The sequence below is a fragment of the Bos grunniens genome, chromosome 26 (assembly GCF_055505025.1).
Source record: "Bos grunniens cultivar Pamir isolate PY7600 chromosome 26, Bosgru_T2T1.0, whole genome shotgun sequence".
Lineage (NCBI taxonomy): Eukaryota > Metazoa > Chordata > Mammalia > Artiodactyla > Bovidae > Bos > Bos grunniens.
The window spans coordinates 26,988,502-27,014,889 of record NC_141190.1 but is presented as its reverse complement, the minus strand read 5'-3'; the positions used below and the strand labels follow the sequence as shown (position 1 = coordinate 27,014,889).

At 38.3% G+C, this 26,388-nt stretch overlaps 1 long non-coding RNA gene across 5 annotated transcripts in view; it reads left to right on the top strand.

The window, feature by feature from the left end:
- LOC147344293 (uncharacterized) overlaps window positions 1-26,388 on the top strand; it is a 416,497-nt gene that overhangs the window by 228,722 nt on the left and 161,387 nt on the right. The window lies entirely within an intron of this gene.

Genomic DNA, 26,388 nt, shown 5'->3' with positions numbered 1-26,388 from the left:
TCATGGCTGCAATCACCATCTGCAGTGATTTTGGAGCCCCAAAAAATAGAGTCTGACACTGTTTCCACTGTTTCCCCATCTATTTCCCATGAAGTGATAACTTTAACAAAGTACAAAATTGGTAGGTAGCTGAAAGACAAATTGTATAATTTTCTCCAAAGCTTTTCTAATATTTTTCATTAATTTTTTAAGTTAAAGTATAGTTGATTTATAATATTACATTAGTTTCTTGTATCAGTTCAGTTTAGTTCAGTCGCTCAGTCATGTCTAACTCTTTGCAATCCCTTGAACCGCAGCACGCCAGGCCTCCCTGTCCATCACCAACTCCCAGAGTCCACCCAAACCCATGTCCATTGAGTCGGTGATGCCATCCAACCATCTCATCCTCTGTTGTCCCCTTCTCCTTCTGCCCTCAATCTTTCCCAGCATCAGGGTCTTTTCAAATGAGTCAGCTCTTTGCATCGAGTGGCCAAAGTACTGGAGTTTCAGCTTCAGCATCAGTCCCTCCAATGAACACCCAGGACTGATCTCCTTTAGGATGGACTGGTTGGATCTCCTTGCAGTCCAAGGGGCTCTCAAGAGTCTTCTCCAACACCACAGTTCAAAAGCATCAATTCTTCGGCGCTCAGCCTTCTTCATAGTCCAACTCTCACATCCATACATGACCACTGGAAAAACCATAGCCTTGACTAGATGGACCTTTGTTGGCAAAGTAATATCTCTGCTTTTTAATATGCTTTCCTTCCAACGAGTAAGCGTCTTTTAATGTCATGACTGCAGTCACCATCTGCAGTGATTTTGGAGCCCAGAAAAATAAAGTCAGCCACTGTTTCCACTGTTTCTCTATTTGCCATGAAGTGATGGGACCAGATGCCATGATCTTAGTTTTCTGAATGTTGAGCTTTAAGCCAACTTTTTCACTTTCCTCCTTCACTTTCATCAAGAAGTTCTTTAGTTCTTCTTCACTTTCTGCCATAATTCAGTATTTTTATAGATTATGCTCCATTAAAATTTATTACAAAATAATTGCTATAATTCCCTATGCTACACAATATATCCTTGTTACTTGTCTATTTTATAGATGATCGTTTGTATCTCTTAATTCCATACCATTATTTTCCTTTTACCCTTTCCATCTCTCCTTTGGTAACTACTCATTTGTTTTCTATGTCTGTGAGTGTGTTTCTGTTTTGCATATATATTCATTTGTATTATATTTTAGACTCATGTATAAGTGATATCATATAGTATTTATCTTTTTTATCTAAATTATTTCACTAAGCATAATAGTTTCTAGGTCCATCCACTTTCTGCAAGTGGCATAATTCCATTCTTTTTTTATGGCTAAGCAATATACCATATGCTTTTTCATTATCCATTTGTCTGTTGATGGCTACTTAAGTTGCTTCCATGTCTTAACTATGATAAATAGTGCTATTATGAACATTTGAGTGTGTGTATCTTTTTGAATTAGTGTCTTTGTTGTTTCTGTATATATAGCCGGGAGTAAAATTGCTGGATTATATGGTAGTTCTCATTTTAGTTTTTTGAGAAACCTCCACACTGTTTTCCATAGTGGCTGGACTAATTTACATTCACACAAAAGTGTAGAAGAGTTCACTTGTTATCATACCTTCTCCAACATTTGTTGTTTAGGGACTTTTTGATGATAGCCATTCTGACATGTGTGAGGTCATATATCATTGTTGTTTGATTTGTACTTCTGTAAAAATTAGTGATATTGAGCATTGTTTCATGTACCTGTTGGACATCTGTATGTCTTCTTTGAGAAAATATCTCTACACGTCTTCTGCCCATTTTTTGATTATTTGGTTTCTTGGTTCTAATTTTTAAATATTGTAACTCATTACTACATTTGTGAAAATGGTTATGGAGAATAAAACAAGGAAACAGAGTTCTAGAGCCATAGTGCATGGATAAATGAATTAACCCTCACATAGACACAGTATTCTTCCATCTGTTGTCTCATCTGATATTCTATGTTATATGAAAAGCCAGTTATACCTATTACCATTTTGAAGATTGGAAACTAAGGTCCTGAGAGAACCAGCATGCGTCAGAATACACTCAGGCATTAGCCTGGTCCTAGGCTAGCATTAGGTTTGGTACATTGCTGGAGCTATTATGAACCAAGAGGTAGAATTTGAGATGTTTGGGGAGAGGGGCTCTGGTTTTAAGGAAGTATGCGCTCTAGGAGAGGATACTGGGTTAAGTTAGCTTGCTTGAAAAACAGTAGTAGGAACAGGTTCACTGGCTACTGAAAAGCACCAACTATCTACCATATAGATATGCAAATATCCACACAGTCTCTAGCACTGATGAGATCTTGTTGTTGATGTTCAATTCAGTTGCTAAGCCGTGTCCAGCTCTTTAAGACCTTGTAGACAGCAGCACACCAGGCTTCTGTGTCCTTCATTATCTCCTGGAGTTTGCTCACATTCATGTCCATTGAGTTGGTGATGCCATCCAACCATTTGATCCTCTGTCACCCCTTCTCCTCCTGCCCTCACTCTTTCCCAGAATCCAGGTCTTTTCCAATGAATCGGCTCTTCACATCAGGTAGTCAAAGTATTGCAGTTTCAGCTTCAGCACCAGTTTTTCCAATGAATATTCAGGGTTGATTTCCTTTAGGATTGACTGATTTGATCTCCTTGCTGACAAAGGGACTCTTAAGAGTCTTCTCCAGCACCTCAATTTGAAAACACCAATTCTTCGGTGCTCAGCCTTGTTTGGGATTTTAGTGAATGCCAGATAGAAATCAGGAGAAGGCAATGGCAACCCACTCCAGTACTCTTGCCTGGAAAATCCCATGGACGGAGGAGTCTGGTAGGCTGCAGTCCATGGGTCACCAAGAGTCAGACACGACTGAGCGACTTCACTTTCACTTTTCACTTTCATGCATTGGAGAAGGAAATGGCAACCCACTCCAGTGTTCTTGCCTGGAGAAACCCAGGGACGGCGGGGCCTGGTGGGCTGCCGTCTATGGGGTCGCACAGAGTTGGACACGACTGAAGTGACTTAGCAGCAGCAGTAGCAGCAGATAGAAATCAAAGAATAATCAGGATGTTAAAAGCAAACAACCCTGATGAATTCAGAGACTTCAACTACAGTTAACCTGAAATGATCACTTACCTTTCCGCCACAGAGGAATTCATAGCATTAGGTTTGATATATTCTTGGGACTATTATGAACCAACAGGTAGAATTTGAGATGTTTGGGAAGCGGGCTTCTGGTTTTAAAGAAATCTGCACTCTAGATTTTTTTTTTTTTAATTCTGGCTGACAGCCCTGGGAGATTTACTGGGCCTTTGGTGAGGAAGGGGGATTCATTTAAAACATTTTCAAGGAGTCTCAGAAGTTACAAGAGAGAGTTCTAGATCTCTGCAGGTTAGTTATATGTGAAATAAAACAGTAGAATAAGTCCAAAGGCTTTTCTAACTTCTCACCCTGTGAGATATCAGCCTGGACTTTGGGAGAATCTTCCATTCTTCTTGGTGTTAGTTTAAGTGTCACTCTTTCTCTCTTAAAAGGTGTGTTTCCAATCACAGATACTCCCACGTGTCATCCTTTGCATTTCATCCTTGCTAAAGCAGAACATGGCAAGGCGGATAGTCTCTCCCATAATGAACTTGTAAGAGAATATTGTAATTGTGCAAGAACAACAACAAAAAGAAGTATATAGTATATTTTGTATATTTATATAGAAATGGGTGGAACAATGTAAGAAAGAAAATTTGTAAATGAATATAAATATATAATGTTGTTTAGTCACTCAGTCATGTCTAACTCTTTGAGACCCCATGGACTGCAGCACGCCAGGGTTCCCTATCCTACACCATCTCCCAGAGATTGCTCAGACTCATGGCCATTGAATTGGTGATGCCATCCAACCATCTCATCCACTGCTGTTTGCTTCTCCTCCTGCCTTCAATCCATCCCAGCATCAGGGTCTTTTCTAATGAGTTGGTTCTTCACATCACATGGCTAAAATACTTGAGCTTCAGGTTCAGCATCAGTCCTCCCAATGAATATTCAGCGTTGATTTCCTTTAGGATTGACTGCTTTGATCTTCTTGCAGTCCAAGGGACTCTCAAGAGTCTTTTCCAATACCACAGTTCAAAAGTATCAATTCTTGGGCACTCAGCAATCTTTGTTGCCTAAACATGGCAACATTTCAAGGGTCATATAGTGCGTAGTGCAGCAAGCAGTTATTGTGCTTATACACAAATTTACTAAGCCAAGTTTCATGCTTTATTCTAATTTAAAAGGTTTCCCTGGCAGCTCAGTGGTAAAGAATCCACCTGTAGTGCAGGAGACCCGGTTCCATCCCTGGGTTGGGAAGATCCCCTGGAGGAGAGCATGGCAACCCATTCTAGTACTCTTGCCTGGCAATCCCATGGACTGAGGAGCCTGGCAGGCTGAAGTCCATAGTGTCGCAAAGAGTTGAACACGACTGAAGCAACTGAGCATGCAAAAGGCTGCCACGTGTATGGTACCACCTTGTGAACTTAAGTAGTCATGTCTGTTATTATCTATAACTAGTTTGCATAATGACCCCTAACACTGAAAAGTCAAAAATACCTAGCACAGCATTGTTACGGTCTCCAAAACGTATGTATTTTTGCCTCTTCCAGTCTTATTTCACTGTCCCTTCAACTTCCTCTGCTCCAGCCATGTTGGTTTCTTTTCACTCCTTGAACATACTTGCATTTCCCCTGAATCTGGGCCTTTTCCATCTGACGTCTTTCTTCCTAGAGTACCTGTCCTCCAGATTTGTTATGTCTGGATTTCTTAATATTCAGATTTCAGCCCATATAGCACTGCCTTCTAGAGATTTTCCATAATTAGCTCTATTAAACATCCCCTCCCCCAACACAAACACCAGCAGTCCCTCGTTTCCCAGTTTTATTTTTGTAACGTTTACCACTATTTGAAATTCCTAATTTTTAGTTTTCTTACCATTTATCTCCATCTGCTAGAATTTAAACGTTATTAAAATAAACATATTTGTATCTTTTTTAGTGTCATTACCAGAATTCAAAACAGTGCCTGGTACTTAGTAAGTGGTTAAAGTTTGAATGATTACAAGTCTAACAAAATAAACTATACCATTATTGCTATGAATGATCTAAATTAGGAATTTCTGCCAGATACTCAGAAAATTGTCTCATCAGCTAGGTGTTACGCTTTCTCTAAGGGCTCTTCCTTTATTCTATACCTTTGGATCCAGTAATTGAACATATCTAGGTTTTGTCAAGAGTTGAACTTAGGAGGGTGCAGTTATAAAATCAATGTTTTTTTCCTCTCCTTTTCCCACTAGTCTTGCCTACAGATCCCCTCTTCTTCAGTATCTGGATTAATCTCAGTCAGGCCTCTTGGCTTTCTCAGTCAATTTTAGAGAGTAAAAAGGATCTTTGTTCATGTTCAAGCATTTATGATGTAACATAACACTTCTAAAATCTTTCAAAGTCAAAACTTTTTCTCTTGCTATGCTCCTGTGTGGTTCACAATTGGGAGACTGCTGTAGGAACAGGGATCTTGGCTGGCTCCTTTCCTTTCTTTATTCACCACCTCTGCTATTAGCTGGCTTCTGATTCTTCACTTTCCAGGGTTGAACCTCTGGGAGAAGAGTTTAGTAGGAAAAGGGTAAAATTTCACATGGAAAATACAGATGCCCTGGCACCCTCTAGGCATGGGTTGACCAAAGCTGACTCTTCTTCAGGAACATTTTGCAGGGCCTTCATATTTCTTCTAGGCTTCAGTTCTCTCATCCTGAGTAATGCCTCCCCTGTGTGAGCCAATTATGACTCATTCTCCACTTAAAATATTGGAACCCTTTTATCCCTCTCTGTGGTCTACTTCTGTAGGACTCTGTAAGTAAACCTCATTCCACTTCATTTTCTGAAGAGCCACATCAAAGTTTTAAAAAATCTGCAGATTTTTTTCCCTGTAAAATGTGAGGGACAATGCAACTTGACTCTCCACACAGCCTTCCACACTGCAGGATTCAGAAAGGGATACTCCACAGCTTCCGCCAGTGCACCTTGGGCAATGTGGAGCTACAAGTGCTTGCATGGATAAGTTTTAGGTTTCTCTATGTACGTGTGTGTGTGTGTGTGTACATATACATACATACATACATTTCTCTGTAAATACAGAGTAAGTTCTCTGCTGGTGGAGACCATGTTTTTGCTGCCTGTGTATTCTCCTTGTTGGGTAGCTCTGGTGAATAACAATGCATCGCTATTCATTTGCTCCCATTCTTCATTCCACTTACCCTTGATCTAGAAGTAAAAGAGCTCAAATTAGATATTGTAGAGGAAACTAAGCCAACATCATGTTTGAAACATCTACCTGTCTAATCGTTACTTGCTTGATTCTCTAAATTTACTCAACTACTTTTATTCTAGTTCAAGTTGAAAAATCAGACACATGTGGAAGTATTCAATGCCATATCTGTAGTCAACATGTTTTTCAATAGTTCTGTTTTTTCTTGTTCTTATTATTCTCAAAGCCCAGAGGGTACATTCTAAGATAAAATTATAAGACAGCCTCCTTCTCTTATGTAAATTTTGTTGTAAGGGTCTTTTGGAATATGATCTTTTTCCCCTATTCACAGCTTCACTTACAATTTTTTTTTAAAAAGTATATACATTCACAACTTTACTGGGTTATCACTACCTCTTATTCTCACATTTAAAACTGACTTTAAAAAGTATGATATCTAGGAAGATTCTCATGAGTTTTCCCATCAACAGGGTTACGTATTTTTTTGCAGTGTAACAGCTTTGGAATACAAAGACTTTTGAAATAGGCATCCTTGATACAAATTGCAGATTACTTTCTCACTACTCTTGGCTGTGTACTCCCAAATCAATAGAAATTCATGGGATCTGAAAATTAAATCTTGCGGTGCCTTCTTTCATTCTGACTTTATTGATAAGGCTATAATCCTTCTGCACCATTTTAGCAAGTTCAGGTGGAAAAGTATTAACATTGACATTTGAAAATGAATGCGTTGGGTCGGAGAGGTAGAGGAGATGTTAGGACTTCACAGCCCAATTACCTAGGTCCTGTTTAAATTTCATAGACTACCCTAAGCACATCAGAGATACTGCTGAAATCTTTGCACATGCCCAGTTGGTTCCTTTTGCAGTACCCAAATGCAATGGGCTTAGACTCATCAAAAAATGTTGAAGTAAAGCTTAGTCTTTTCCAATGAAGGAACTGCTGATCAAGATCATCAATACTCAGCTGTCCTGCAAAATTGAGACCAGTTTCATAATTATGATGGCTACAGACTCATTTCTGAAGGTTCAATGTAGTGTACTTTATTAAAAATTAATAGATTCTGAATTTAAACAGAATCTTTAGAACTCCATATGTTCTTTTGGCTGTAATATACCATGTAGTGACGTTTTTGTAGCTCTTTTCTTTCTTGGTAAATCACCCATCTATGCACTGTCATATGGACAGTGATTTATCAGCTGGTCTCAGGAAGAGGATTCCATTAGAACCATTTGGAAATAACCATTTTTTACTATCCTTGTTTGTCTCTGTCATCATTAGAGATTTAAAATTCTCTGTTTATCCCTACATAGATTTTTTTCTCATTGTAAATACATATATCCTCCAATTTTATTCAGTTCCATGCTTGTCTTCATTCCCCCCACCCCCAAGCTCTCAAAACACACCAAGTCTAATAATCAGTCATCATGAAAATCCCCATCTCTTTAATTTCTTCAGTTATTGATCTGTCTCTTCTTCTTGTGGATAGGTTGATGCTTCTCTCCTGAATCCATTGCTTCACCTGCAGCTCATGAAGTCACCATTGTCTTTTTTACTCCCACAGTCCTTACACAAGTTCCAGAAATTAGACTGGGGCTAAGATAGCATCTGGATTATTGTCATTTCCAGACCTTTCTCCCTCAAACACCCCTGTTCCTTTGTGACTTGACATCACATTTAACTACCTACTACCCCTTCTTACTATGCTCATCTACCAACCTACCAGTTTAAGCACCAAGCTCACTGTTTTTCTTTTGAGCCCTGGGCTCTCAGATTTTACCACTCTGCCTCAGCCATCCAGTTCTAAATTCATTTCTTAGTAATTATCAGTTATAGTTATGTCATCTTTTCCAAATCTGTTTTAAATCCTCTGACTGCTGTGTCTTATTTTTTATGCTCATGTATTACATTCCATCCATGGCCACAGCTTGACTCCTTTTGGAATTCTAATCCATTTACCCTACCACTTCCTCTCTTACACAGCTTAGGTTCCATGGTTCATTATTTTAGTTCCTTGCTTTTAATTCCTATTGAACCTATTCCCACCAACAATCTCACAAAAGTCCAATGGTTCTTAAACCCAGCTCTCTCCCTGCTCTATTCCTGCTCCCTTAAAGCAGTGTCTAAAGAAATCACACAATCTTATTGGTAGGATTCAATTTAAATTTGCAATAACAATTTAAAATTAAGGAATCAAACCTCTCAGAAGTGCCCAATACCCTTCTATGTTTTCCTTGTCGTATCACTTTCACTTTTTCTAGAATATTTCATGTGTTTTTTTTTTTTTTTCCCTTCAAACTTCATATCCTCTACCAGATCACCTCACTCTCAGTGAAGAATTCATGGAAAATGAGAAATGTTATCTTCCACCAACAAATCTACCAATGTGTGTACAACTACCCTCACACTTGTAGCGTTCTTCCACATTGCTGTGTATGGCACACCTCTGCTTCTGACACTACCAGACCTTACACTCAAGCTCTGAGTCCCATGGTTTCTTGTTTACTTAAGGACTGTGTGCTGCTCTGCCTCCTCTTTCTTGCATCGTCACTTCTTTCATGTCTATCAGAGCTTTGTGAATCAGTATACAACTGTGCCATGAAATTTGGAATCTAAATAAGTAAGTAAATAAATAAGGAAAATCAGCTCTCTACGCTTGATAAGTCCCTTCAATTGGAATCTCATATTTCCATGAAACATTATAACAAAAAATTGGGGGAGAATTTTGCTTATCATTTCCAACCTCTGTCTCCCATTCTCTCTCTCCTCAACTCTTCATTTTCATTGCTACTACTTTATTGAAAACATTCTTATCATATCAGCAAATCTATCCTTGCTGAATCCAGTGGTTAATTCTCAGTTCACAATGGAATCAATCTCAAAACAGCATTTTTATGCAGATGATCACTGTCTCTTAATAAAATTCCTCCCCCCACCCAATCACTTAGCTTCCAATATAGCATGCTCTCTGTTTTTAGATGGTGATAATAACTGCACAACCTTTTGACTATGGTTAAACTCATTGATTCACACATTTAAAAAAGACTTTAATGGCATAAGAATTGTAGATTTAAGAAATGAGAAAACAATTGCAATTGGAGAAAAAACAAGACAGCATTCTATGAACAATGCTGCTATGAATGTTTGTGTACCAGTTTTTGTGTGAACATATTTTTATTTCTCTTGAATATATGTGTAGAATTGGAATTGATGGGTCACATGGTAATTCTGTATTTACCCTTCTAAGGAATTGCCAAACTGTTTCCCACAGTAGCATTTTACATTCCTACCAGCAAAATATAAGAATTGCAATTTTTAAAATATATCTTTGTCAGTATTTGTTATTTTGATGAATTTTTTCTTTTTGTTTATAGTCATCATAGTGGTAGCTTATTGTAGTTTGATTTGCATTTCCCTTAACTAATGATGTTGAACACTTTTTCATGTTTTTCCTTATTGATCATTTGTGTATCTTCTTTGGAGAAGGTCTATGCAAGTACTTTGACCATTTTTTAATTGGGATAGTTTTAAAATACTGTTGTTTTTTAAGTTGAATTGTTATATTTATTTTGGTTTTCATTCTTGTATTCTACATCATATATTTGGATACTGTATACTTTTCAGGTACATTGTTTGAAAAAAAATCTATAAATTCCTTTCATTACTTAATAATGTTCTTAGAAAGCACACACATTTTTTTTTTCTTTTTTAGTTCAGTTCAGTTCAGTCACTCAGTCGTGTCCGACTCTTTGCAACCCAATGGACTGCAGCATGCCAGCCTCCCTGTCCATCACCAACTCTCGGAGTTTACCCAAACTCATGTCCATTGAGTCGGTGATGCCATCCAACCATCTCATCCTCTGTCATCCCCTTCTCCTCCCACCTTCAATCTTTCTCAGCATCAGGGTTTTTTCAAATGAGTCAGCTCTTCGTATCAGGTGGCCAAAGTATTGGAGTTTCAGCTTCAACATCAGTCCTTCCAATGGACACCCAGGACTGATCTCCTTTAGGATGGACTGGTTGGATCTCCTTGCAGTCCAAGGGACTCTCAAGATCTCCTCCAACACCACAGTTCAAAGGCATTAATCTTTGGTGCTCAGCTTTCTTTACAGTCCAACTCTCACATCCATACATGACTACTGGGAAAACCATAGCCTAGACTAGACAGACCTTTGTCGGCAAAGTAATGTCTTTTTCTTTTTAATGAAGTCTAATTTATCTGTTTTCCCTTTTGTTGTTTTGCTTTATATGTAGTATCTAGGAAACTGTTGCTTAAACCAAAATCATAAAGATTTACAACAGTATTTTGTCCTAGCAGTTGTTTAACTTTTCACTTAAGTTTAGGGCTTTGATTCATTTAGAGTTAATTTTTAAATTTGAATGAAGTAGAAGTCCAAGTTTATTGTTTTGCCAATGGATAGCCACTTATCCCTGCATCATTTGTTGAAAAGACACTTCTTTCCCTATTAAATGGCCTTGATGCTCTTGTTGAAAATCAATTGACCATCAACATATGGGTTAATTTATAGACTCTTATTTCCATATAATTGATCATTGTATCTGCCCTTATGCCAGTATCATACTGTCTTGGTTACTGTAGCCTTGAAATAAGTTGCAGTTGGAAAGTATAAGTCCACCAAATTAGTTCTTTTACACAATTGTTTTTGCTATTTTGGATTTTCTTATTCTCTACATGAATTTCAGGATCATCTTGTCCATTTCTAAAAAAAAAAGGTAACTTTGATTTTGATAGGAATTGTCTTTGATTCTAGTTCAATTTGGGGAGTATAGGCACCTTAACAATATTAAGTCTTCCAATCTGTAAAATGATATATTTCTGTATAACTTAGATCTTTTAAATTTCCTTTACTATTTTGTAGCGATCAAATACATGTCCTCTACTTCTTTTGTTGAATTCATTCCTAAGAATTTTACTTTTAATGCTGCAGCCATGTCTCAGAGATATTGCAGGTCCAAGTCCAGATAAGTGCAATGATGTATTGCAATAAAGTGAGTCACATAATTAAAAATAAAATTCTCAGGGAATAAAAAAAAATGTTGCATTTACACTATACTATAGTGTAGTAAATATGCAATAACATCTAAAAATTTCCTACCTTAATAAAAAATACATTATTGCTAAAGACTGCTAACCATCATCTGAGTCTTTAGCAAGTTATAATCCTTTTGCTGGTGAAAGGTCTTTCCTCAATGTTGATGGATGCTGACTGATTATGGTAGTGGTTACTGAATGTTAGGGTGGCTGTAGCATTTCTTATCAGAGAAGGCAATGGCACCCCACTCCAGTACTCTTGCCTGGAAAATCCCATGGACAGAGGAGCCTGGTAGGCTGCAGTCCATGGGGTCACTAAGAGTCGGACACGACTGAGCAACTTCACTTTCACTTTCCACTTTCATGCTTTGGAGAAGGAAATGGCAACCCACTCCAGTGTTCTTGCCTGGAGAATCCTAGGGATGGGGGAGCCTGGTGGGCTGCTGTCTATGGGGTCGCACAGAGTTGGACACGACTGAAGTGACTTAGCAGCAGCAGCAGCAGCATTTCTTAAAATAAGACAATGATGGCGTTTGCTGCATCAATTGAGTCTTCTTTCATGAACAATTTCTCTGTAGCGTGCTATGCTATTCTATAGCATTTTTACCAAGAGTATAATGTCTTTCTAAATTGGAGTCAATCCCCTCAAAACCTTATGCTGCTTTATCAAACTAAGTTTATGTACTGTAGTTTTTTGTGGTCATTTCAGCAATTTCACAGCGTCTTCACCAGGAGTAGATTCCATCTCAATAAACCATTCTTTTTTGCCCATCCATCAGCAGTAGCTCTTCATTCTTTAAGGTTTTTATCATGACATTGTAGCAATTCAGTCCCATATTCAGTTTCCATTTATAACACCAGTTCTCTTGCTATCTCCATCACATGTGTAGCTGCTTCCTCCTCTGCTATTTTGAGACCCCTCAAAGTCATCCATGAAGGTTGGAATCAATTTCTTTCAAACTTTTGTTAATGTTAATATCTTGACCTCATCCTGTGAGTCACACATTTCTACCTTGCATCTAGAATGGTGAATCATTTCTTGAAGGTTTTCAATGGACTTTTCCCAAATCCATCTGAGGAAACACTGTCTATGGTGGCTATAGCCCTACAAAATGTTTCATAAAGAATAAGGTTTGTAAACCATGGTCATGGGCTGCAGAATGGATGTTGTGTTAGCAGATATGAAAAAAAAAAAAAAAAAAGAACATACTAATCTTGTCATACAGCTCCATCCGAGTGCTTGGGTGACCAGGTGCATTGGGTAACCAAGGGCAGTATTGTTTTTTAAAGAAATCTTTTTTTTCTGAGCAGCACTTCTCAACAATGGGTTTAGAGCATTCAATAAGCCATGTCATAAACAAATATGCTGTCGTACAGGCTTTGCTGTTCCATGTATAGACTACAGGGCAAGTCAGTTTAGCATGATTCTTAAGGGCTGTAGGATTTTCAGAATGGTACATGAGCATTGGCCTCAACTGCAAGTCACCAACTATATTAGTTCCTAACCGTCTTGAGTCAGCCTGTCCTTTGAAGCTCTGAAGGTAGACATTGTTCTTTCTAGCTATGAAAGTCCTACATGGCATCTTCTAATAGAAGGCAGTTTCATCTGCATTAGGAATCTCTTGTCTAATGTAGCCACTTTCATTAATTCTCTTAGCTAGCCTTCCAGGTGGCTTGCTGTAGCTTCTACATCAGCACCTGCTGCCTCACTGTGCACTTTTATGTATGCAAATTACTTTTTTTCTTCAATCTCATGAACTGGGAATTCCCTGGCCATCCAGTGGTTGGGACTGCATGATTCTGTTGTTGGGCGTTGGGTGCAGGTTTGATCCTTGGTTGGGGAAATAGGATCTTGAAGGTGATGTGGCCCACAAACAAACAAAAAATACCTCACAAATCAATATCTGTTAGCTTTAAACTGCTTTTCTGTGTTTCCTCACCTCTCTCAACCTTCACTGAATGGAAGACAGTCAAGTCCTTGCTCTGGATTAGACTTTGGCATAAGAGAATGTTGTGACTGGTTTGATCTTCTGTCCAGACCACTGAAGCTTTCTTCATATTAGCAATAAGGCTGTTTCACTTGATTTGTGTGTTCACTGGAGTGGCACTTTAATTTCCTTCAAGAATATTTTTTTGCATTTACAGTATGACTAACTGGCACAAGAGGCCTAGATTTCAGCCTGTGTCTGCTTTCAATGCCCCTTCCTCACTAGGCTTAATTATTTCTAGTTTATGATTTATAGCGAGATACTCGTGCCTCTTCCTTTCCCTTGAATGCTCTGAGGCCATTGTTGGGTTACTTTGTGCACGTGTACTCTGTTGTGTCCAACTCTTTGAGACCCCATGGACTGTGGCCTGCCAGGCTCCTCTGTTCATGAACTTTCCAGGCAATAATCCTGGAGTGGGTTGCCATTTCCTACTCTAGGGGATCTTCCTGACCCAGGGATTGAACACATGCCTCTTACATTGGCACACGGGTTCTTTACCACTGTGCCACTTGGGATTTCAAGTGTATGATTTACAGTGAGAGACTTGTGACTCTTTCTTTCACTTGAAAACTTTGAGGCCGTTGTTGGGTTATTAGTTGGCCTAGTTTCAATGTTTTTGTGTTACAGGTAATAGGGACTCCTAAGGAAAGGGAGAGTGATGAAGGACCTGCCAATCAATGCAACAGTCAGAACATACATACAGTTATCAATTAAGTTCACCAACATATATGGGATCAGCTTGTGGTGCCTTAAAACAATTACAATAGTAACATCAATGATCACTGATCACAGATCATCATAACAAATATAATAGTTAAAAGGCCTGAAATATTGTAAAAATTAGCAAAATGTAACAAAGATATACAAAGTGAATAAATGCTGTAAGAAACATGATGCCAATAGACTTACTGGATGTAGGGTTACCACTGATCTTCCCAAACAAAAAAAAATCCCAAACACAGTATTTGTGAGTTGCAGTAATGCAAAGCAGACTAAATGAGGTATGCTTGTCTTGTAATAGGATAAAGAGTAGTGAAATTTCTTAGTTTTATGTTTAGAGTTTTAATCTACTAGTGTATTGATTTTATTTCTATATCTAACTTATATCATGTAAACTTGCTAATCTTATTAGCCAAAACAATTTCTTTTGTGTGTGGATTCTGGAACATTTTTTATATAAAACATTATGTCTGCTATGGATAGAGATAGTTTTAGTTCTTTCTTTTATTTCCATATTCCACTAGTGCCCCACTATGATGTTGAATAGAAATGGTGAGCGCTGACATTCTTGTCTTAAAGGAAAAGCTGTCAATCTTTTACCACTAAATATGATGTCAGCTATGGATTTTTTCATAGCTGTCCTTTATCATGTTGAGGAAGTTCTCTCCTATTTCTAATGTATTGAATATAGTTATAATGTAAGATTGTAGACTTTTGTGAAATGATTTTTTCTGTTATTGAGAGGACTATCAGCTTTTCTCCTATATTATATTAACATGGTATATTACGTTGATTTATCTCCATATATTGAACACACCTTACATTGTCAGGATAAATCCTACTTGATTATACTATATTATCATTTTATGTATAGCTGGATCTATTTTACAAGTACTTGTTGCAGGTTTTTGCATCCATTTACATAAGGGATTATGTTAGTCCAAGTTCTCCAGAAATTTGGAGAATAAATATATATGCAGATATATGAATATACCCCCATCTCTCTCTCTCTCTATATATATATATATACACATATACACATATATGCATATAAATATGTATATATACCCCTATGTTTATAGTGTGTATACATACAATGTATCTCCAATTATTATATTTTTATATCTATATATATCCTATTGGATGTGTGTATGTGTATCTTATATTCTATTGTGATAGGGCATGTATGAGACAGAGAGAGAGACTGATGTAAGGCTTTGGCTCACATGATTGTGGAGGTTGGCAAGTCCGAACACTGCAGGGTAGGCCAGCAGGCTGGAGTCCCAGAGAAGAGTTGATATTTCAGTCTGAAGGCAGTCTGCTGGCAGAATTTCCTCTTTTCAGGGGAGAATTTCAACTGCTTAAATAGACATCCACATTATGGAGTGCAATTTGCTTTACTCAAAGAGTACAGATTTAAATGGTTTATCTCATCTAAAAAGTACTTTCTCAAAAACACTGAGATAATATTTGGCCCAATATCTAGGTAACATAGCCAAGTTGACACATGGAATTAATTATAATAGGGATATTGATTGGCTTTATTTCCTTGTGCTATCTTTGCCTGGAATTTACATCAGAGTAATACTTGTCCTAAGAGAATAAGTTAAGAAGGATCCCTGTTTTGCTTTGTGGAAGAGTTTGTGAATTATTGGCATTAATTATTTTATAAATATTTGGTAGGGTTTGCCAATGACACTATCTGGGTTTTTCAGAACAGAAAAGTTTTGTTTACTAACTCAAGCACTTTAATTGTTAAGGGTCTGTTCAAATTTTCTATTTCCTTGAGGTCATTTTAGTAGTTTGAATCTTTCTAAAGGTGTGTCCATCTCATCTTGATTATTTATACATTTTAAGTGTACAGATAGTTTATTTTTGGTAAATTTATATCATTGTACAGCTATCATTTCAATCTAGTTTTTGAACATTTTCATCACAAGAGTTCCTTCTTACTAGCGGTCAGCTCCCTACCCACTCCTAGACCCCAAAACAATTAATATATTTTATGTTTCTATAATTATGCCTTTAAAAAAAAAAGAGTCTTCATGTAAGTGGAATTGTGCACTTTATAGTCTATTGTGTCTAGCTTCTTTCACTTAACATACCATTTTTGAAGATACAGTCGAGTTGCTTGTAAAAAGAGTTCTTCATTGTTATTTCCATTGAATTGCTATATTAAATTTTAGTTACTTACCCTTTAGTTGAAAAACATTTTCTTTTTTAAAGGTTTTGGGAATTATGAATAATGGTGCCATAAGCATTTATGCCAACATATCTCGTTATATCTTTGAAAAGAAGGATATAGAGTAGAATTGCTGGGTCATATGTTGTCAGAAGTATATGTTATTTTTTTCCCCCAAGAACTGCCAAACTGTTTTCCAAAATAGCAGTATATTTCCACTTGCAGTTTAAGAGTTTTACTTTCACCATACTCTCACTGACAGTACTGTCATTCCCTTTGAAATGCAAATTGAAACCACAATGAGCTAAGATTAAGCAGCCACCAGGCTAGTAGTACCTCATTATAAGTTTAATTTATATTTTCCTAATGACTAATGATGTTGAGCTTCTCTTCATGTTCTTATTAACCATTTGCATGTCATCTTTGGTAAAATATCTTATGTGGTGAAATTAAATCTTATATCAATATTTTTAAAATGGAGTTTTTTATTTTATCATACAGTTTTTTAAAAATATAATCTAGATATACGGCTAAGAGTCAATATATGATCTGCAAAACTGTTCTCCTACTCTATAGCTTATCTTCTCATTTTAAATTGTTTTCAAAGAGCATATTTTAAAAATTGTAAGTAACTCCAGTGTATCTTATTTTTTTTTTTAAATAGACCATGTTTTTGGTGTTATAGCTAAAAAATTCTGAACCCAAGGTTATGATAACTTGTTTTGTGCTTTCTTGAATAACGTTTATGTTTTGGATTAAATTATTCTTTCTCGATCAAGTCTGCTGTTAAATTCCTCTTTTTAATTTGTTAGTCGTCTTATTCTACAGCTGCAAGCTCTCTGTGGTTCTTTTTTAATGGCTACTCTTTTTGGTAAGCTTCTGATTTTGTCCATGCATTATTTTTATGATTTTGCTTAGTTGTCTATTAGTATTCTCTTGTAACTCACTAAACTTCTTTAAGATCTTTACTTTGGACTCATTGCTTGGCAAATGTAGGTTTTTCTTTTTCCTTCAGTGTCAAACACTGGAGCACTGTTTTGTTCCTTCATTCTCATCTTCTTTGAAGCCTTGCTTTCTTGTCTCCACGTTACTGACTCTAGCCCTTACTGACTTGCTTTGGGAGAGGCAGATCTTCACTAGCTAGTCCATCTAGAGATACTGATCTCTCAGAACTTTTCTATGGATGTACTTGCTCCACTCTTCTTGTTTTGTCTTGAGGGTGAAGTTTTAGGATTGTTTGCCTTCTTTGATCCTGCAAAGCTAGCCTGAACTGGCTGGCATATAGAAATTCTGTTTGTTTTTCCTAAGGTTGTATCTTGAAGTATTTAAGGTTGTACACAGTCTCCCAATCGGGCAGAGTTGAGAGTAGCAGTAGTGTTAGTTGTTCAGTCATGTCCGACTCTTTGTGACCCCATGGACTATAGCCCTCCAGGCTCCTCTGTCCGTGGATTATCCAGCAAGAATACTGGAGTGGGTTGCCATTCCCTTCTCCAGAGAATCTTCCCAACCCAGAGACAGACCCTGCTTCTCCTGTGTTGCAGGAAGATTCTTTACCATCTGAGCTACAGGCAAGTCCCTAGAACTGAGATGTCTGTTGATATTTATTTGATATTTTCCACAGGACTTCATACATGCCATCTGGGAAGGTTGGCACACACCATCTGTAGAGATTCCTTTTCACACCATCTGTGGAGAGTGATAGGTCAGCAGTATGCAGGGTATGTACAGTACTAGGAGCACAGGTTAGATAGCTGGGGGTGCTTGGTCGTTAAAGAGTCGTCTAGGGTTCATGGGCAGGGCTTTTAGTGAGGACTGTGGATCACTGAGTAGTACCTGAGGCTGATGTCACGGTCCATGTGCTGTTAGCTATGGGTCCTCATCTCTTTTCTCTGTTCCTGCCTGTTTCCAGATTATTCAGCTGTGCCAATTACCTCAGTGTTCTGGGTGGAGAAAGTCAGAAGAGGGTCTCCCAGATAGTTCCCTCCAGGTCTGGGGAAGCTAGGAGAACACTTGGTCTTTACTTTCCCCTCTGGGAGAAGCTGTGGGCCAAGAGGTTCTCTTCAGGGCCTGAACTCTGCCACCTTAGGAAAGAGGTGATATTGATGAAGTGAAACTGTTCTTCTTACTCTTTTCAGTGCAGCTATTCTTGGACATTTTGCCCTTCTGAGGTACTGGGATCTCTCACCTATAGTCCTGGCCTCCTATAAAGTTATTCTCATCCATGGTGGTTGTTAAAAAATCAGTGTTTATTTCAAGGACAGGAGAGCCAAAACCTCCTATTCTGCCATCTTGCTGATGTTCTCTGAAATAATGAGTTTTTAAATCAGGCACTGTAAATCCTAGCTTTCTAGATCCTTTGAATTTTCATACATATTTTAATTTTTAAAATTTCTAAATAGAACATTCCTGGCATTTTGGTAAGAAATGTTCTGACTCCAGAGATTGCAGAGGACAAGATGGTTGGACAGCATCACTGGCTCAAAGGACATGAGTTTGAGGGAGCTCTGGGAGATGGTGAAGGACAGGGAGGCCTGGTGTGCTGCAGTCCATGGGGTAGCAAAGAGTCGGACACAACTACGAGACTGAACAACAGCAACAACCATAAATCAGTTTGTGGAAAAGTGATATTCTAACGGTATTGCATCTTCCAAATCATGGGCTTAATACAGATACCTATAATAAAATAGTTTAGTTTTACGATTATTGCTTTAATTTAAGCCTAGTGAGAAGACTATGACCCCACCAGTCCCCAGGATAAATAGTAAAGGGACATGTACTTCCTGAAGCCTGAATGCATGCAAGCTCAGTTGTATCTGACTCTTTGAGACCCCCCCTGAACTGCAGCCTGCCAGGCTCCTCTGTCCAGGGATTTTCCCAGTGAGAATACTTGGAGGGGTTGCCATTTCCTCCTCCAGGGGTCAAACTCACGTCTCCCACATCTTCTGAGTTACAGGAGGATTCTTTACTGCTGAGTCACAGGGAAACCCCTCCAGAAGCCTGAAGAAGTGAAAGTGTAAGTTGCTCAGTTGTGTCTGACTCTTTGCGACCCCATGGACTATACAGCCCATGGAATTCTCTAGGCCAGAATACTGAAGTGGGTAGCCTTTCCCTTCTCCAGGGGATCTTCCCAACCTAGGGATCGAACCCAGTTCTCCCGCATTGCAGGCAGATTCTTTACCAGCTGAGCCAGAAGCCTAGTTTAGGTTTATTCACATTGTTCTCATGATAATTTCAAGTTTCCAATGTAACAGACACAAGACCTGAGGCACAGGCACGTCTAGAATCTCTGCTTATACCACATTTGCTCCATGCATGTTGACTAAGTTACAAGGCCAGAGTCAAGGGATTGAAAGGAAAAGTCGAGTGAAAATTGAATACAGAAAAGGGAAGAATTTGTGGAAAGGTGGTAAAACCTCATAAGGAAGGAAATGACCATGTACTAGACAAACGGGGCCTGAGGCAGCCTTGCAAACTTTTCCAGGGCCTCAGCAGGGCCCAGAAGTATCAGGAAGATCCCTTTGTACCTATAAATGGCACAACGTTAATAGAAAAACTGGTTAATATAAAGGGGCTTTGTGGACAGACACAAAAGATGACTTAACAATGACGAGGTGAGCTAACAGCTTGATGAGACCTCATGACTTGGTATTCAGAGTCAATCCAGAGAGAAAAGCTGTGAAGGGCAGATAAAATGAAATAGATTGAGTATTCCTAGTTTGGAAGAAATGGGGCTTGAAACAGAAATTTAGTTGCAATATAGAAAATTGAAGGGATGTTCTATTTTTTGCAGTTCTTAATTTGTGGTCTAAGATTCATTCTGCTAGTTTGAGTTTTCTCTGTTATTCATCCACTTTGTTCCCTAGTAAACAATGATCACAGTAGAGCTTGGCCAGGGAAAAGGCTGCTTTCACATGGTGAGGATCAACCCACTGCTTTTTAAAAAATCTTTTTTACTTATTTGAAGGAGTTACTCTTCCAAAATGTCACTGCCTTTGGCAATACAGTTCTAGAGCTCTTGCCATGTCCAGCAGCTAAGCAGCAACTTAACCGAGTCCTTGATGAATTGCACCTAAGTGAGAAGGCAATGGCACCCCACTCCAGTACTCTTGCCTGGAAAATCCCATGGGCAGAGGAGCCTGGTAGGCTGCAGTCCATGGAGTCGCGAAGAGTCGGACAAGACTGAGCGACTTCACTTTCACTTTTCACTTTCATGCATTGGAGAAGGAAATGGCAACCCACTCCAGTGTTCTTGCCTGCAGAATCCCAGGGATGGGGGAGCCTGGTGGACTGCCATCTATGGGGTTGCACAGAGTCGGACACGACTGAAGTGACTTAGCAGTAGCAGTAGAGAACATTATGGGCCCAGTTGGCCAGGACTGTGTTACAACTTACTTAATGAACCCTTTGGAATAATATTCTACCAATTTTACCTTTTAATAACTTTGTTTATTTTTAGTATTCACTTGTTTTCCTCTTGTAGCCCATTCTAAACTTCTTTTGTTCTCTTTCTTTTACATTTTTTCTTTTCTTTCTTTTTTTTCTAACCCATATTTTGTAATGACACAGATAGCTTTAGGGATAAAAGCTATGAGGTCCAAATTGAATGATCAGATTTAATACTGCTTAAAAAATCGTCCTTCATATTACATGGCAAAGACATTTTCATATTAATAGCATTCCTTCACTTGAAATATAAAAATTTATTTAACTGACATTTAAGTTGCTTCCAAGATTTTGCCAATATAGAATGAATAATGATGTAGTGAATATCTAGTTCTCTTTTATCTATGTATCTATTTTAATGTATGTCACTGTTTATTTACTGGGTAGGTAAAGACAATTAAAAATCTTGTTTAATAAGCACTGTTAAATTGCTTACTATTCTTGAGAATGTCTTTGTAATGGGGGTAGAGGTACTCTTTAGTACTGAAACCTCTTCTAGGCTTAAAGAAATAGAAGTGCATAGTTGAGGCAGGCTATAAAGAAGTTCCTGTTAGGAGCTCCTATGGAGTATAGCCTGGGCATTGGGAGGAAAAACCTGAAACTCTTGAGCTAATTCTATAGTTAGATACACAATCAGAATCACAAGGTAATACACATATCAAGAAAAAGAACATCCCCATATATACAAGCAAGCGATTTCAAGATACAGTAATCATGAAAACACTACTAGAAGATAATGAATTGGAAACAAAATCTGCAGGGTATGAATGGGAAAATTCAGATGAGGGGTAGTCCATTGTTTGCCATGGGAAAAATCCCATCTACTGCTGCCCCTTAAACTCTGGGGCAATGGATCTCAAACCTTAATATGTATCATATTCACCTGGATGTGGTGGTTTGGGTGAGGGGGTTACTTAAAGGACTCCCTCCTGAGATTCTGATTTAGTATAGCTGAATTTGGATCTATGTGATCCTGGGGGAGATGGTCCTTCAGGGGCATTCATTTCAAATAGACCGATCCCTGCAATCCCTCCACAGACACTCAAGAGTTCAGTCCAGATCCTTTCAAATATATGTTTGAGGGGCTTTGAACTGTCACTGATGGCTTGGGTGTGAAGAGATGAATAAGGCATCTACAGCTTTCCTCCTAAGGAATTTATCCCAGTGGGCAGCTGTTATCCTACCTACTTTTAAAACATTGTCTGACCATGAGCAGTTGCTGTGTACTGAGTCTGAGAGCTCAGTTTTTGCTCATCATTTTGCTTCTCTTTCTATGCCCCCTCATCTCCCTCCCTCCTTCGTACCCTCAGCAAGGACACTCATTAAACGACACTCTGTAGCCCAGCCGATAAAGCCTGATTTCTTGGAGCTGAAAGCTGCCTCCCTTCTCTGAGAACGTGTTCTGAGACACTGTACACAGACAAGCAGCATTAGCATCTGATCTGCTTTATCCTGCAGCAGCAGAGCCCTGGTGCTCTAAGGCAGAAAGCTATTCTGCAGTGCAACACAGGAAGATAGGGAGCTTCTCCATGCTCAGCTTGTCCAGGATCCACGCATAAGCTTTGTTTCTGTAGTGTTGTCTGTGACAAACGCCTCCCTAGAAGCAGACAGTAGGGCTTTACTGATGCCCAGCTCACATCCTTAAGATTTTGATGAACATGTACCTTTTAGGTATCCGCTGAAAGAAAAGCTTTTTGCAACAGAGCTAGCAATGGAATCCATTGTTAGTTTCAAACTTTCTTGGAAAGTGCCAAAATATATGTGTAATATTATGCAGATTTGGTGTTTTCTCATGTCATGGTTCTTTGACAAGCCAACAGAAGGAAAAGAGAAAGTAACTATTTCTTCTGCTTGCCTATGAGGTAAATGAGATTCTTAGGTTAGCTAATTGCAAAAGAGCCAGAGAAGCACAGAGCAGGATGAAACCCTGGCTAGAGCTCACTTGGATACAGTCATGTCTCTGCTAAATGGAACAGCTGGATTTAACCTTGTCCAAGCAGGACCCTCGGAGGATGAAGTGTGCGGTACAGTAGTAGCCTTACTTGTGAATACTGAGATGTAAAGCAATCGAAATTTGAGTCAGCAAAAGCTATTAGGAGTGTCCCCACACTTGATCATATTGTCTGATTTCACACACTGTCTAACCTCTGCCTGCCCTTGTTGTCTTCAGCTCTGCCTCTCACCAGCATTATGGCTGCTTCCTAGTCTGAGTTGGCATGAGAGTCTTTTAGCCTATTCTCTTTAGAAAAGAAACTGAGGTCTTGACATTAGAAAAAAAAAAATTACTAACAATGCAGAAAAGCATTGACAGAACGTACAAACAGAACTGAAACAAATTCCCAAAGATGTTCTACTAATCCCACAATCAGCATCTCTCAGACTCAAGAAAAATCAAGGTAGACTTCCATGCCATTTCTGAGTTTCCAGTTATAGTATCAAGTTATTATCAAATGAGAAAAGTTAATGCAAATTGGGATATTATTAATTTTTTCATTTAACAAACTGCCACTTTCTAAAAATTTTCAGCGGCTACATATATAACCTCTTATAATGTTAAGACCAAAAGTCTGAAGACAACTTTGGTGACAACTAGTCTCAGCACAGGTCTCCTTGCCTCCTGTCTTGCTGTGTTTGTGCCTAATGGCTGATACAAAGACTCTCACCAGCCTGGGCTCTCTTAGCTTGTCAAATATCTCAGCATCTTATTTCACAACCACTGTGCAGGAGTTAACCGCATTAGGACTGAGTCTGTATTCCCACCCAGAAAGGAGGCAGATTGAAAACATCCAGATCCCTTAGACTCTTGTTTTTCAGGCTGAGGATACAGGAGAGTGATCTCTGTCTTCAAATAAGATCCACATTATCCACCCCTGCTCTTCCCCATCCACAGAGAGGCAAATCACTGAAGTCACAGCAGTAGGAAACCTTCAGCATTTTAACACCAGAGCCTTGTATGACAAATCCCTGCATACCCTGCAGAACAAGTCACTCCCTCACCAGCAGTCTCTACTCCCAGCAGAGTGCACCAGGACTCCTGCATCACCCCAGGTTACAGGAGGGCTCACAGTCAGTCTTTGAAGTGCCACCTGCAAAAGGCACCATATCACAACCCTGATACAGAAATTCAGTGTTTTTGTATACTTCCTCTGATTCATCAATAGAGCAGCATACCAAACAGAAGGATTTCATCATAAAATAGCTGTCTTTTCCTAACAGTGACAGTTTGTTCAACCTTGTGTCAGGCTCAATTACTTGAGTTACCCAAAATCGATGTGTACACACACACACACACACACACACAAAACCCAGATTGTTTCATGTAAAATGATTTAAGCCTTTCCTTATCAAAACTTTTCACGATGACACTGCAAGCACTAAGTGGGCATGAGATACCAACTCACTCCTTGTCACTGTCAAGCATTGTTAGGCTGTAGAAAGGTTAGGGGTTGGGGGGCTTTGATATTGCAACTCTCACAGGCAGCTCCTTTTGCTGCATCTTCTGTAGGTAGCTAGTTACCTCTGACATGGTAGAGTTCTGTTGTTTCTAGGTAAATAGAGCAGATTTTTATTGTAGAAAGGAAGCGTGGATTGATGATTGAGGATTATGGCTAACTCATCCAATACGTAAGCTTAACAAAGCTTAGTTGATGTGAGTGTTAACCATGTATGTGAAAACTATTTCCATGTTATATTCATTCAATGCACATTGAATCCCTTAATTTGTTTTCATTTAACTTAATTTTCAGTGACATACATGGTTTATATTTCCATGGTCTTCTCAGAATCCATCATGGAATCATCAGAGATCAGTTTATAGTTACTCATCATTCTTCCAACAGGTACTTGTGAGACATCTATTGCGTACTACATTCTATTAGGAGATGTGGAGACAAACAAAAGCACAGGATGACCTGAATCCTAAAGAGGGGTTTAAATTCTAGAAGGACTTCACTTAAATGTTATATGTTCGTATTAAAAACCTGCTATCATCCTGGAATCTTGACTTTGCCCCATGTTAGCTGTAGGAACATGGGAAAATTTCTTAACGTACATAAACCCTCAGGATTTTTTTTTTTAATTATAGAGAGGGATGATAATAGTGTTCACTCAGTGAAACAGGTTACATGGAAATATTGCAAAGCATAATGTTTAGAAAGAACGTAATATATAGGGAGTGTCACAAAAGTTTGGCTGCTTTTAATAATTGCAATATTATAAACATATGCATGTAGGTATACACATAATAGTCTTTTATCATTTGTCTTTTAAAATTACATGTATGATAGAATCATGGATATGAAAGAGTATAAATTTCTTGAAAATAGAGAGGCTACCTTCATTGTATTTAGATCTTGAATTGTTCTTTAAAGGCTTCAGAATAGGTGACTCTGTTTGTTTGTTGATTTTATATACTGATTCATGGATTACATCAGAATTTCTTCCAAAAGCCTGAGTAATATTTCTAAAGAAGCTGGAGATTGTAAGAACTCAAAGATAGTGGTGAGTTTGATGCCTTTAGACCCAAGAATGGTTAGAAGTCTACTCGCTTGCTGTTTGACCTGAGGCAGGCACCTAAAGATCAGTGCCTTCATCTGGAAAATTACATTAATACTGCTTCCCCCAAAAGTGTTGTTTTTAGGACTGAATATAATTATATGTATGAAAATGTTAATGCTGTGCAAAGCAAACATGTAAGACTTGGCTGTTCTTACTGTAAATCTGGGCATGACCCATCAGTGTTAAGTAAATCACACACACAAATATGTCAAGGCCGTGTGAGTGCTGGCTGTTATGTAACTGAAGAGAACTTGGAGATAGAGTTGAGAAGATTAACAGGCAAGAATGGAAGGTGGGGTATGAAGAAAACTCTTTCCTTCCTTTGAGGTTTTAAGAATAATGTGGGACCATTTTTGGCTTGATGGGCACACTCTAACTTGTGTCAGAAAGAGAACAGTTGCTGGCATCTGTTCATCCTTTGTTTGTACTGGGCAGTATGTGAAGTTCCTTAAATGGGTTTTGCCACTTAAAATGTATGGCCAGTTTAAGGTAGATACTGTTATTATACTCCTTTTATAGATGCTTCATTCTGCTCAAAGTCTTTCAACTAATTAAGGCTTATGAGGAGGACTTGAACCTAGGTTCAGTCTGACCCTAGGTTAGAAGGAGCCTGTCCTTCTCACCATTATATTATACTCTATTTACCAAAACAGGAGATATAGTCCTGATATTTGTTTTTAAGGTTTATAACCCTTAAATCTATCCTATGTGTAATTTATGATATTCAGAAAAATTATAGCCAAGTTCAAAGCAGTAAAATTTCTCTGTTTTTGAACTTCTAAACACTTAGTTTAAAGAATAATAAACATAGCTTGAGATTTATGACCAAGAGATGGTAACTGACATATTTGAACCTTCAGTTCCTTGTTTCTATGTATCTTGTTTGATGGATGATGACCTGGAAAAGAGAATAGTAAGGCCGTTTGTTATTCGTTCGTTTGAAGAGGCAGAATACAACTGTTTCTGCTCTCTCTCAGGCATGCACTTAACAGTAGCCTTTGACGTAAATTAAAAGATCTTTCTTTATTTTTAATGGACATGGTGAAGGAGTACAAAGAAAGAAAAAAAGAAGAAATGCAAAACATGCTCATACCTTTAAAAGAAGATTTTGTACAAAACAGTTTCAAATGTCACTA